Raw genomic sequence first — 11,564 nt, 5'->3', positions numbered from 1 at the left:
TTGTTAAAGATTCTCCCCTGCAAGAAAATTGTCGAAATGTTTAAAGAAGTGATAGTCAGTTGGGTGAGATATGATGGGTGAGACAGAGTTTCATGGAGCTTCATAGCTCAATGAATTAATTCTCCCCTGCAGCGTCGTTGTGCGGCGTTGTCGAGCATTGTTGTAGAACAATTGGATCTTTTCTGTTGACCAACACCGAACGCAAACTTGTCAGTTTCCTGATGCATTTTGTCAATTCTTGACAGTACCTCTCTCCCGTAATAATTCCACCCGAATTTAAAAAGCTTATAGTAAATTATCTCGGCTGACATTTACCAAATAGTCACCATAATCTTCTTCTAATACAATTTTAGTTTCGGAGAGCGTTTTGGCGCACCATCATGGTCTAACCATTGTGCAAAACGTCGACGATTATCGTACAAGAACCATTTTTCATCACACGTTACAATGCGATCAAGAGACGGATTATTCTGTTTGTGCAAAATCAGTGCAGAACATACTTCAAAGTGATGATTCTTTTGATTTTCGCTCAATTGATGCGGCATTCATTTGTCTAGGTTTTTTGTTTTCCAGTTCGTTCCAAGTAATCAGAAACAGGTGACTTGTTTACGCCAAGTTTTCCGCTAGTTTTTGAATCGATGTGCGTGACTCTGTTTCAACTAACACCTTCAAGTGGTCGTCGTCAATAATCGCAGTCGTCCAGAACTTTTCAACTTCAAGACTCTCCACTGAAATTTACGGAAATCACTATTGCATTGTACGTTCATTAGCGGTTCCTGGACCAAATGCATCGTTAATATTGAGCGCCTTCAGTTGCTTTACTTACGCCTCATTTTGAATTTATATAAAAAAATCGTAGAATTTGCGATTTTATCATTCTTAATTTCATAGTTTAAATAAAACGGAAACCAATATCAAAACACAGTTATTTTCATTAAAATGTAGAGCGAAATTTGCGCTTTTACATTGATATAATATAAATACAAAAGAAAGACAACATGAAAAAAGCGTCAAATATTAAATAACAAAAATCGCAATAACTTTCTGGGCAATAATAAACTGGACTAATAATAAACGATTAGATATGTTTCTCCTCTCATTGTGCTTCATACAATATAACTTATTTTTTAAAATATATTCAAATAATATATTCAAATAATTTAAAAATAGAGAAAAGATATGTAAATTTTTTCTAATTATATAGTTACCTGTAAAGAATAAGTCCCAAATTTATAATGCTTTCGTTTTGAAAATCCGGAAGTGCAATATGATTTATTTCCCAAGTTTGATTCAAACGTTTCCATTTATCGAACATGTACGTTGTTATATTTTCAGCAAATTGATGTGCAAATTCGCAGTGCATTCTACACCACATATTAACTCTGACACCTTCATTTGTACCAGGCATAAAAGATAAATTAATTCGGTTGAGAAATAGTAGATAAATAGGCTTTACAAACGTATAAAAATATGTCTTCATCATGTTTTATCATTCCTTTCTGTTGTTTGTATCAGTGGACTTAATAAAACTTTATAGTTTTGATAATGTTCGATAATAATATTGTAGTTGGGATTATAATATGGCATTCTGCTTAAAGATTCGGGCAAAGACGGAATCATGTGTTGGATCCCAATATGATTAACATACGTTGCAAACCTATCACATTCAGAAATATGAATTAACAATAATAAAAGACACCGCAATACCTGATGCAAAAGTGGTTTCAATGAAATTGTATAAAAGTTGTATATATTTTAGTTGTGCGGGATTCGTTAAATGTCTATTTTAGAATATACAGATACAAAATAAATATTTAATAATTAATATTTTAGTATCAAAATTTTAATGCGTTTAATAAAATTAAAATAAATTTCAATATAAAATAGTATTGGAATAATAGCTTTATTAAATTGATTTTAATTGATATGTTATCAACGATTTTGTACATAATTTTATACAAGTGAAAGAAACTGCTTATTTTAGTGTTAGTTTATTAAATGAAACACATATGTATATATGTCTTAGTTATTAGTAAAAGTAGTAATATTTTTAAATAATATGGGTGTGTGTAAATACACGTTTAAATACATGAAACAGCATAAGTGTAGTTTATATATACAGGGTGTTTCATTTTAATCCGACCACCTAAATTTCTCGGAACCTAAGCAAGATAGAGAAAAATATTTTAGACAAAAGTTGTATGGTTTCAAGGGGGACATAAGATGGTATCATTAATTTGATCTTGAAGAGCCACCTGAAGGACACGTGAAGGTCAGCTCCAACTTTTTAAATGGGACACCCTATATGCTTTTGCATATTCTTGTAGTTCATCTCAAGAGCTTTTCAAAACACTATAATTAAGTTAGTTTTCATTAAGTACTTTCCAAGTTATGAGGCTTGAAATCATTTTTTAATTTTACATAAACCGTAAAATATCTTGTAAAATATTCATTTTTCGATTATTTTACCTTAATACTTTTATGTACAAAATAATGAGAAGAATCAATTGGTGTAAAGAAAACTCATAGTTGTTTCGAAAAAAAATATGTAATTTGCAATTAACAATTACATATTTTTTCTTAAAAATAACTATGTCTTTTCTTTACACCAATTGATTCCTCTCATTATTTTGTACATAAAAGTATTAAGGTAAAATAATCGAAAAATGAATATTTTACAAGATATTTTACGGTTTATGTAAAATTAAAAAATGATTTCAAGCCTCATAACTTGGAAAGTACTTAATAAAAACTAACTTAATTATAGTGTTTTGAAAAGCTCTTGAGATGAGCTACAAGAATATGCAAAAGCATATAGGGTGCCCCATTTAAAAAGTTGGAGTTGTCCTTCAGGTGGCTCTTCAAGATCAAACTAATGACACCATCTTATGTCCCCCTTGAAACCATACAACTTTTGTCTAAAACATTTTTCTCTATCTTGCTTAGATTCCGAGAAATTTAAATGATAGGATTAAAATGAAACACCCTGTATAATTGTATGTATTATATGCAGAGTGTTTATGAAAGTTGTATTATGTAAGTGTTTATGATCTAATCAAATTTTGATAATGACTTTTATGAACTATAAGGATAAAAAAAATTTATATAAACATGTGTTTTGAAATGTTTTCCTTCTAAATTATAGACTGTTTTAAATATTAGAAATGAATTTCCTAAAATTTGATATTGTCAAAATAAACAGTGTAAAACTTAAGTGTTTGTTCAAAATTTCAATTTTCATATAAGCAAGTTTTATAAAAATATAAATCCTTCAAAATCTACTTATATTTTGAAAACAATTCAAACCTCTACCGGAATATTTGATTTCGTTCGAGTGTTGACAATAAAATGCTGTATAAGACGTGTATTATTGCTGCCTACTTTAATTAAATTAATTTTTATTTGGAGCTTACATTCATTTTAATAATAATGATAATATTAAATTGCAAAATTTTTTACAAAAAGATGATTTAAGAAACATATAATTAAGAATGGAAACATTTCAAATACGTACGTGTCTATGTATAAATGTGTTTTTCTTAGAAAATACTTTTTAAATAGAAAAATGATTTACCAGGGCTTGATCATAAACATCGTGAAATTACTATATATTTAACATTTTAACAGTTACTTACCATTGTCGCTCATCTCTTTTATAAAAGGTTTTTAGGCCTGTATCTTCAGTTATATTATAAACTAATTTTATGTTGTAATACCCTGGCAATAGATCATTAGGGAATATAAATTTGACAATGTTTTTCTCAACATCATACATAAATTTTACCGATGTATAAATGATCTCTTCTTGAGTATCATTTTTAAAATATGAAGAATAAAACATAGTTAGATTAATATTTTTTACGTGTAAATAATACAATAATATGCTTGATGTTGGATGTTTAATCTCTGTACGTATAATGCAGTTACAGACAAGAATATTTTCTTCGATATGTGTAACGATGATATCATAACGATGCGGAAATATATAATTTGAATGCCTGTTTAACTCTTCCTGAGTTATTTTAATTATCTCGTCGGTTAAAAAAGCCGCAGCGACGATGATAGTTAAACTGCTGCTTAACAATAGTTTAAGAAACATGATACTACTTTTATCTTAGATATCTGTAAAAATATATTTTTGTTAGAAAGTACAAACGGACAAATTAGACACAGCACTGTCTCTACCATGATTTAATGGAAAAAAGATGGAATTAAGACAAATATATAAAAATAAACTTAATTTTGAATAACTTACTCTGTATAATGAGATATACTACAATTTCTAAGCAAGTGTATGTTTCGTTACAATAATTAGCTGCAATAAATTAATGTTTTATCCACTATCATTGTAACATGAAAGATATACATGCGCACTTGTGATTTCTTATTATTTCGAGAAACTTCCAAAGACTAATAACACTTGGCGATATTACAATAAATGTGTATGCCATATGTAAACACACAACTTCTGAGGTCGTTAACAGACGTTTCGATCGAGAAATGATATGTAATAGCAAAGCACGGTGCCGTTCTTCCCACTCCAAATTCGTGCTAGCGATCGAGCGCTGTAAGATGGCAGAACAGTTTATTTCGCGTAGGTCTAAAGCATAAGAGGCCGTTATGTAGAATGCAAAAATATCTGTAAATATATATATTTGAATTCTTTTATACTGTTTAAAAGTAGTATATTCCTACCAAAAATTTGATAATTTTTACAATTATCAATATACATTCAAATAAAATTTTATTAACTATATTATTACAAGTTTGTATCGGTAAATTATCTTTAAGCAAATTAATAAAAAAACGTAAATTATTAACACTAGAATATAATATTACAGTATTGTATATAAGAGAATATAATAAATTTTTTATGTTGTTGTTCACTCTTTCAAATTTATATGGTGGATATATAACTAAAACGACGAAAAATCGTTCTAATCGATCAAATCAATAATCGTGTTTTTCTCACAAAATAGATTTTTAAATTAAAATTAAGAAAGGTTTTTTATAATGTGGAATAAAAATATTATAGAGATAGCGTACTCCAAGAATTATGCCATATCATTTATTATTAAATTAAAAATATTAATACTATATTAATAAACCACATTCGTAAAAAATACTTTTTATAGGATTTAAAATATTAATAACATATGTTAATATAACTATTTGTTAATTTGTTAATATTTATATATAAATATATTTAAATATTAATTATATGTACAGTATTTTACAATATTAATTAAACATATAATATTTTATTATGTACAACATTCATAAGAATTTTACATTATATTAAAATTATATTCTATATCTGTAATATTATCCTCTATTAAATCATATATATATATATATATATATATATATATATTACATATTAATATATTGTACATTTATTAATTTATGTGTATTAGCAAGTAATAATTAATGCAGTACTAATATACATATGTTGATATGTTAACATAATAAAAACTTTAGAGATGTTAAAATAAATAAATATTAAGATGTAATTTTATAGTTATTGTGTTACTATATTAATAATTCAGAATTCAGCTTATTTTTGTAATGTTAACAAAATATATTAATCTACGTATTAAAAAATAACTTTCTCTCATTTGTATAATTAATAGTACAATTTAAATATCTCAGATTTGCAGAACGATAAGAAATTCTGTAATTATGCTTGTATTATAAAGTATTCTTATAATACAAACGCATCGGGTATCATTGCAGGATAATTTAAGTCCTATCCAGTATAATTAAAATCCTAAGACGTTAAAACGCATTTTTTTTATTTTGTTTATTACTCAGGATCATGATGTTGACCTGACATATCAAGATCAAAATCAATAGTAGAAAGTAAATATAAATATTTATTAGAATTATTATTAAAATTATACCAGCAGAAAATTCTAATTAGATAAATATCATTAACTCCAAGTAAATTTAAATGTTAAATGGAAATGTTACATACTTTTTCAGCACGATTATAACCGTGATAAAATAAGACTTCCGTCTATTATATTATCTCCGGAACGAACTTGACTTAGTTAAGAAATATATGACGTTATTTGTGTTGATTGCAGGTAACTCTTATGACAGCTTATGTCCGCTGCGTAGGTGTACTTCGATAAAGGAGGAGGTGAAATGATGCCAATGTATGCGAAGTTATAGGTGTCAGATCATGGGACAAAGACTGGATCAAGTTTAATGGAACATGGATAGAGTAATACTGGATTCTTACTTTCATGTCTTCGCAGCTTATAAATCGCACATACATTTGCGCGAGCAAACATGCGACGCGTTTACGCTTACAGAGTATAGCTCTTAATAGTACGCGAAGAAACGCTTTTTAGTTGATTTATATATATAAAATATCAAAAATATTTTAAGCACAATTGCTCTTGCTTAAATAATAACACTTATTATATCTAATTACACTTCTAATATGGTCCACATTTGTGCTCTTGACTCCAATATTCGAACAGAGATAATTCGAAAACAGGAAGAAATTACTGTAATATTTAATTTTGCTTAGAAAATATCTTTTATTCATCAATATAAGATCTCTTGGAAGGAATTAAATGTGTTTTATATAAGATCATCAAATTCTTCAGAGCTTATTTCTCGAATTTAATAATATGGAGAGTTCTTATAGAAAAATGCTTTCCTCTGTTCTCTATTTTTACATTTTTTACTCGTGTTTGAAGCATCTTTATTCCATCGTTATCTTTAGCGGACGGATAAATTATTTTTCCTTTCGCTGCGAAAGGAGAAAGCTGAGGTTTACAAATATCATACCAGAGAAAAAAAAATGTATTAATTGTGCCATTAATTATTCAAGTACGTAACATTCTATATTCTCCTAATTGATTTCTGTCGTACGGACAATCTTTTTTTTCATTGACATTCATTAGGTATCGCCGATATCGCGGAAGATAAGGATCGGAAATAATTTCTCTTAGAGCCGAAAATTTCTGCTAGCGCGGAGATAGGCACGAGATAAATTTTAACATATCGATGAGTTTTGTTTCCTTTGCATATGTATCAATTATGCCTGATTCCATCGGATACACTATTCTATTATATTTGCGTTTCTTGGATTTCTAAATAATATAATTCAAAATTTAATACAAAATAACTTATTACATGGAATAATTTATCACACGAAATTGTCTAAAATATATGTATAAAATAAAATTTACTAAAAATTTTTACATAGAATAGAATTTAATAAGTTTTATATAACGTAAATAATCGTGATCAAAAGAGTCATGATTAAAATTATTGATCGTTTCTTCGATTGTAAAAGAAAGTATTTGCATTACTGGCGCATTTTGTATAGATTATCAAAGGAAATATTCAAAATGAATAAATAGAATAAACTTCGAAATCAAGAATTAAATTACTAAGTAAATCGTGATTTAAAATTTGCGAGAACACGCGACGAATAAATAAATCTACAATAATCGATTGCGAGATACGCATAATTTTTATAATATAATAATCGAAACCATCAATAGACACGCGTGCGATATAATTATTACACAAATGATGACAAACGAAGATATTTTGGCAAACATTTGTGGTCCGTATTGTTTAATTACATAAATTTCACTGTCCGATTTATTTGCGATTAATATACGCGACTTTATATGAATTTCACGATTGAAAATAAAACACATATCCTAATTCGCGCATGATTAGCTGAATAAGATGAAATGAGCTCTATAAGTTTAAAATATAATTAAAAATCGCGTTATGGCTACGTTTAATAGAAGGTAACGGGACGAATGATTTTCAAAGTCCCTCTAATAATAGATGTAATTGTAGAGTTTAATAAGATTTAAATAAAGAAGAAATAAAGAATCACGTTTAAAACAGTTATTAATAAAGTTATCGATCGTCTGTCATATTATAGAAGAAAATATTTTCACTACCAGCATTTTGCACGAACTATAAAAAACAATATTCAAAGACGTGGAAAGATAAACAAAGCTTTAATGTATAAGTCAACAATTAAATTATAAGATAAATCGCGATTTAAAATTCGCGATAAAACGCAATGAATAAATAAATCGATAATATTCAAAATATTCAATTGCAGATACGCAAGTGACATACCGGTAATCCGATAAAAAAAGGAGCGATCTTAAAAATGGAGAACGATTAACATCTTGATTTTACATTAGATTTTGCAAGATCAATCTGCGACGAAAAGTTAAGTGATCCATTGAACGTCGGGAACTTCACTGTAGGAGGGAACGAATCCTGAATCTTCCGGACTATTCTCGATAGCAATGATTTCAGTAATAATTTAACGACAATTATTTCTCGTCATTATCTTCAATACACGAAATTGATGCACATCAAAAAACATGTTCTTCCATTATTAAGAAATATACTTCTTTATTGAAAATTAAATGAATATAATGATCTTTTTTATTGAAATGATATATGATTACAAAGAATTATAAATTATAAAATTTTATAAATAATATTTATAAATAATAAAATACATGCATTGGAGTTTGTATAAAATTTTATAAATAATATTTATAAATAATAAAATACATTGGAGTTTGTGTTAAATGTGCGAACACATATAATTTGGGGTACCGTTTGCGCGCGCGAGACTAATCGAATCCGATATCAGCAAGATTTTAAAAAATTTCAATTCGGACAGTGTGCAAAATAAAATAAATCAAATAATTTTAATCAATTAATTCTGGATTAATTCTCTAGATTCTTATTCTTATTACGTTTAAATTAATAATTTCTTTTCTTTTAATATCCTCCAATATCTTACTGATATAGGGATACCCATTCGATTTGTCTCGAAATTTTTAAGTATTCGCACATTTTATGTAACATTCATGTATTGTATAATTTCGCGTATATATAATATATAACATTATTAAAAATTATAAAAATAATTTGGATACATGATCTTGTGCATGTATTTTATTATACATATATGTATATATATAATGGTATATATCTAAAAACTAATATTTCAAAATGGCGATGGATGTTCAACACCTGCAAATAGTTTCTTAAAATAAACTAAAAATTAATGTTAATATCCCTAGCATCTAGAAATAATTTTTCAAAAGAGACAAATTATATTAAATAAAAATATATTTGATCGTAATCATTTTTATCAAAAAACTTATACAAATTAATTACAATATAAAATTACTTGAAAAATTCAACTTTATACACAACGCTATATATCCATATTTAATTTACTATTAAATCTTTTTGACATTATATATATAAACAATAATAATACCAATTCTAATAATAATAGAACATTTTTAACGAAGAAAAGAAAAGATTTCAAGAAGACATTTCTCTCATCTAAATATATATTATTTAATTTAATTTGACGTTAAAGAAGTGTATTGTCGTTGAATTACTACCGAAATCATTGCTTTCGGAAATTGCCAGGAAAACCTGAGATTAGTTCCTTCAACCTTACAATAAAAATTCCCAATTTTCAACAGGGCACCGAACTAGACGTTGCGAATGGATCTCACAAGAATCGGTGAGAAATAATTCTCCGAAAACGATAATAAATCGTTTCGACTCCTCGGCGGTACTCGTACGAGCCACGCAACTTTCATTAAATTTTACTTAACAGAAAAAACAATGATAACTTTTTTATTAAAACAATCTCGTCTAAAAACGCGAGAAAGAACGCGATAAAAACACGGTGTTTTCGCAACGATAATTTATTAATTATTAATTTATTTATTATTTATGAATATTTTCCAATACGAAAAAAAAATTTGTAAATACAAATATAACTGAAAAAACAAATTATTAAATCCATAATAATTAACTCGTGATTCTATAATATCGAAGATGATCGAAAATTAAAATTTGCGAAACTAATATTTAATCGTTGACTTATCATATCGAATCTTCACTTTCTTTTATTCGACATTTCTTTATATTTAATTAGCAATATTTAGAAATATTATCTGACGAGAGGGACAGCGATAAAATTTTTCTGTTAAAATGATAATCTTGTATGAGGACGCGAAGAGAACGCGGAAAGAACACGGTATTTTCGGAATCTTAATTTAATAATTTATTTTAAGAATATTCAGTTCTGTGCGATATGGAATTCATAAATAAATAAAGCTAACGGATATCGTATTACTTAACAATCTAAATGTAATTTGCATTATGAAAGAACACGAAGTAAAACAATTGAATTATAGATGCATATAATTAACGTAACGAAATGATCCGTGATAAATTGTTTAATTAATAATCAATAAAAATTAGAGTATTTCTGCTATTTAATATTTCGCGTTAGTATATTTTATATGTATATTTATATGTATATTTTATATGTATATTGTTAGTATATTTTATATGTATATTTATATGTATATTTTATATGTATATTTTATAACATATCAAATATTTCAACGAATTATCGATGACACTGTGTTCGACTTTGACATTATAAAATATAAACAATAGCACATTATACGTTACGACTTTGTCATTATTCGCACGATGACTCTCGAGTAATAAAATAGTGATGAGAAACGCTTCGTATATTGTAATTTTTGTAATAAACACAATTACAATTAGTATCGAAACATAATTTGCTATAAATATTAATAATTAAAAATTAATTAACTTTTGATAAACGATATGAAACTGTATATCGCAACGATAAATCTTTATCGAATCGTAATCATTCATTACCGCGAATAAAAATTGAAACAGAGGATACATAAAAGGGGACAAGAAGAGAATTATATATATATTATGATCTTTTGATCATCGATGCTTATTATAATATTTCTTTAACAATATTAGAATTAAATATTTCGACCAAAGCTTTAAATTTTCTCAATCCTGGTTAACTAAACAATATACAATTTAATCGAAAATTGATTTAATGTGAAGAAATCCGAGATATTAAATAATTACCTCGATGTTTGCAAACTTTACGGACAATAATTATTATTTTAATACTTAGAGTCACAAATATATTCCATCCGTGTTACTTTATCACTTTACTTGACAATCTAAATATAATTTGGGGGGAAGGGATTGTGAGAAAACACGAAGTAAAATAATCGAATTATAAATGCAAATAATTAGCATAACAAAAAACTTTAATATCAATAGTTTGATAAATAGTTTAATAAATAATCAATTAATCTTAATCAATAAATTAAACTATTTCTATAATTTAATATTCCTCACGCAAATATTTTATAATAAAGAAAATATTTCGGCAACGAGAGACTTATCAATAACACCGTGTTCGACCTTGATAAACAGTATCGCGCTATTGTTAATATGTGACGTGGCTTTATCATTGGCACAGTGGCTTTGAGTAGTGACGTGAGAGACGTTTCACATATTATCAAATTCTTTTTTTACATAGTCAACCTTGGCGATATAAACAGTAACTCGGTAATGTTTCTAACTTACGATCATTCGCTCAGTGGCTCTTGAGCAGTGAAGCAGTGATGTGAGATGTATCATATATTATTAAATTCTTTCTTTGTACACAATTGCAAATG

The 11,564-nt window shown here is 27.0% G+C and overlaps 1 long non-coding RNA gene across 1 annotated transcript; it reads right to left on the bottom strand.

The window, feature by feature from the left end:
* Nucleotides 1-1,491: 1,491 nt before the first annotated feature.
* Nucleotides 1,492-6,300, bottom strand: LOC112638739. Its single transcript, XR_003123145.1, has 4 exons — nucleotides 5,978-6,300; nucleotides 4,256-4,639; nucleotides 3,636-4,122; nucleotides 1,492-1,657 (listed from the first exon to the last, which is right to left on the bottom strand). It is a non-coding gene; the product is annotated as an uncharacterized LOC112638739 (long non-coding RNA).
* Between the last annotated feature and the right edge of the window lie 5,264 nt (nucleotides 6,301-11,564).

The sequence above is a fragment of the Camponotus floridanus genome, unplaced genomic scaffold (assembly GCF_003227725.1).
Source record: "Camponotus floridanus strain SB8 unplaced genomic scaffold, Cflo_v7.5 scaffold36, whole genome shotgun sequence".
NCBI classification, from domain to species: Eukaryota; Metazoa; Arthropoda; class Insecta; order Hymenoptera; family Formicidae; genus Camponotus; species Camponotus floridanus.
This window is presented reverse-complemented; position numbering and strand designations above follow the sequence as displayed.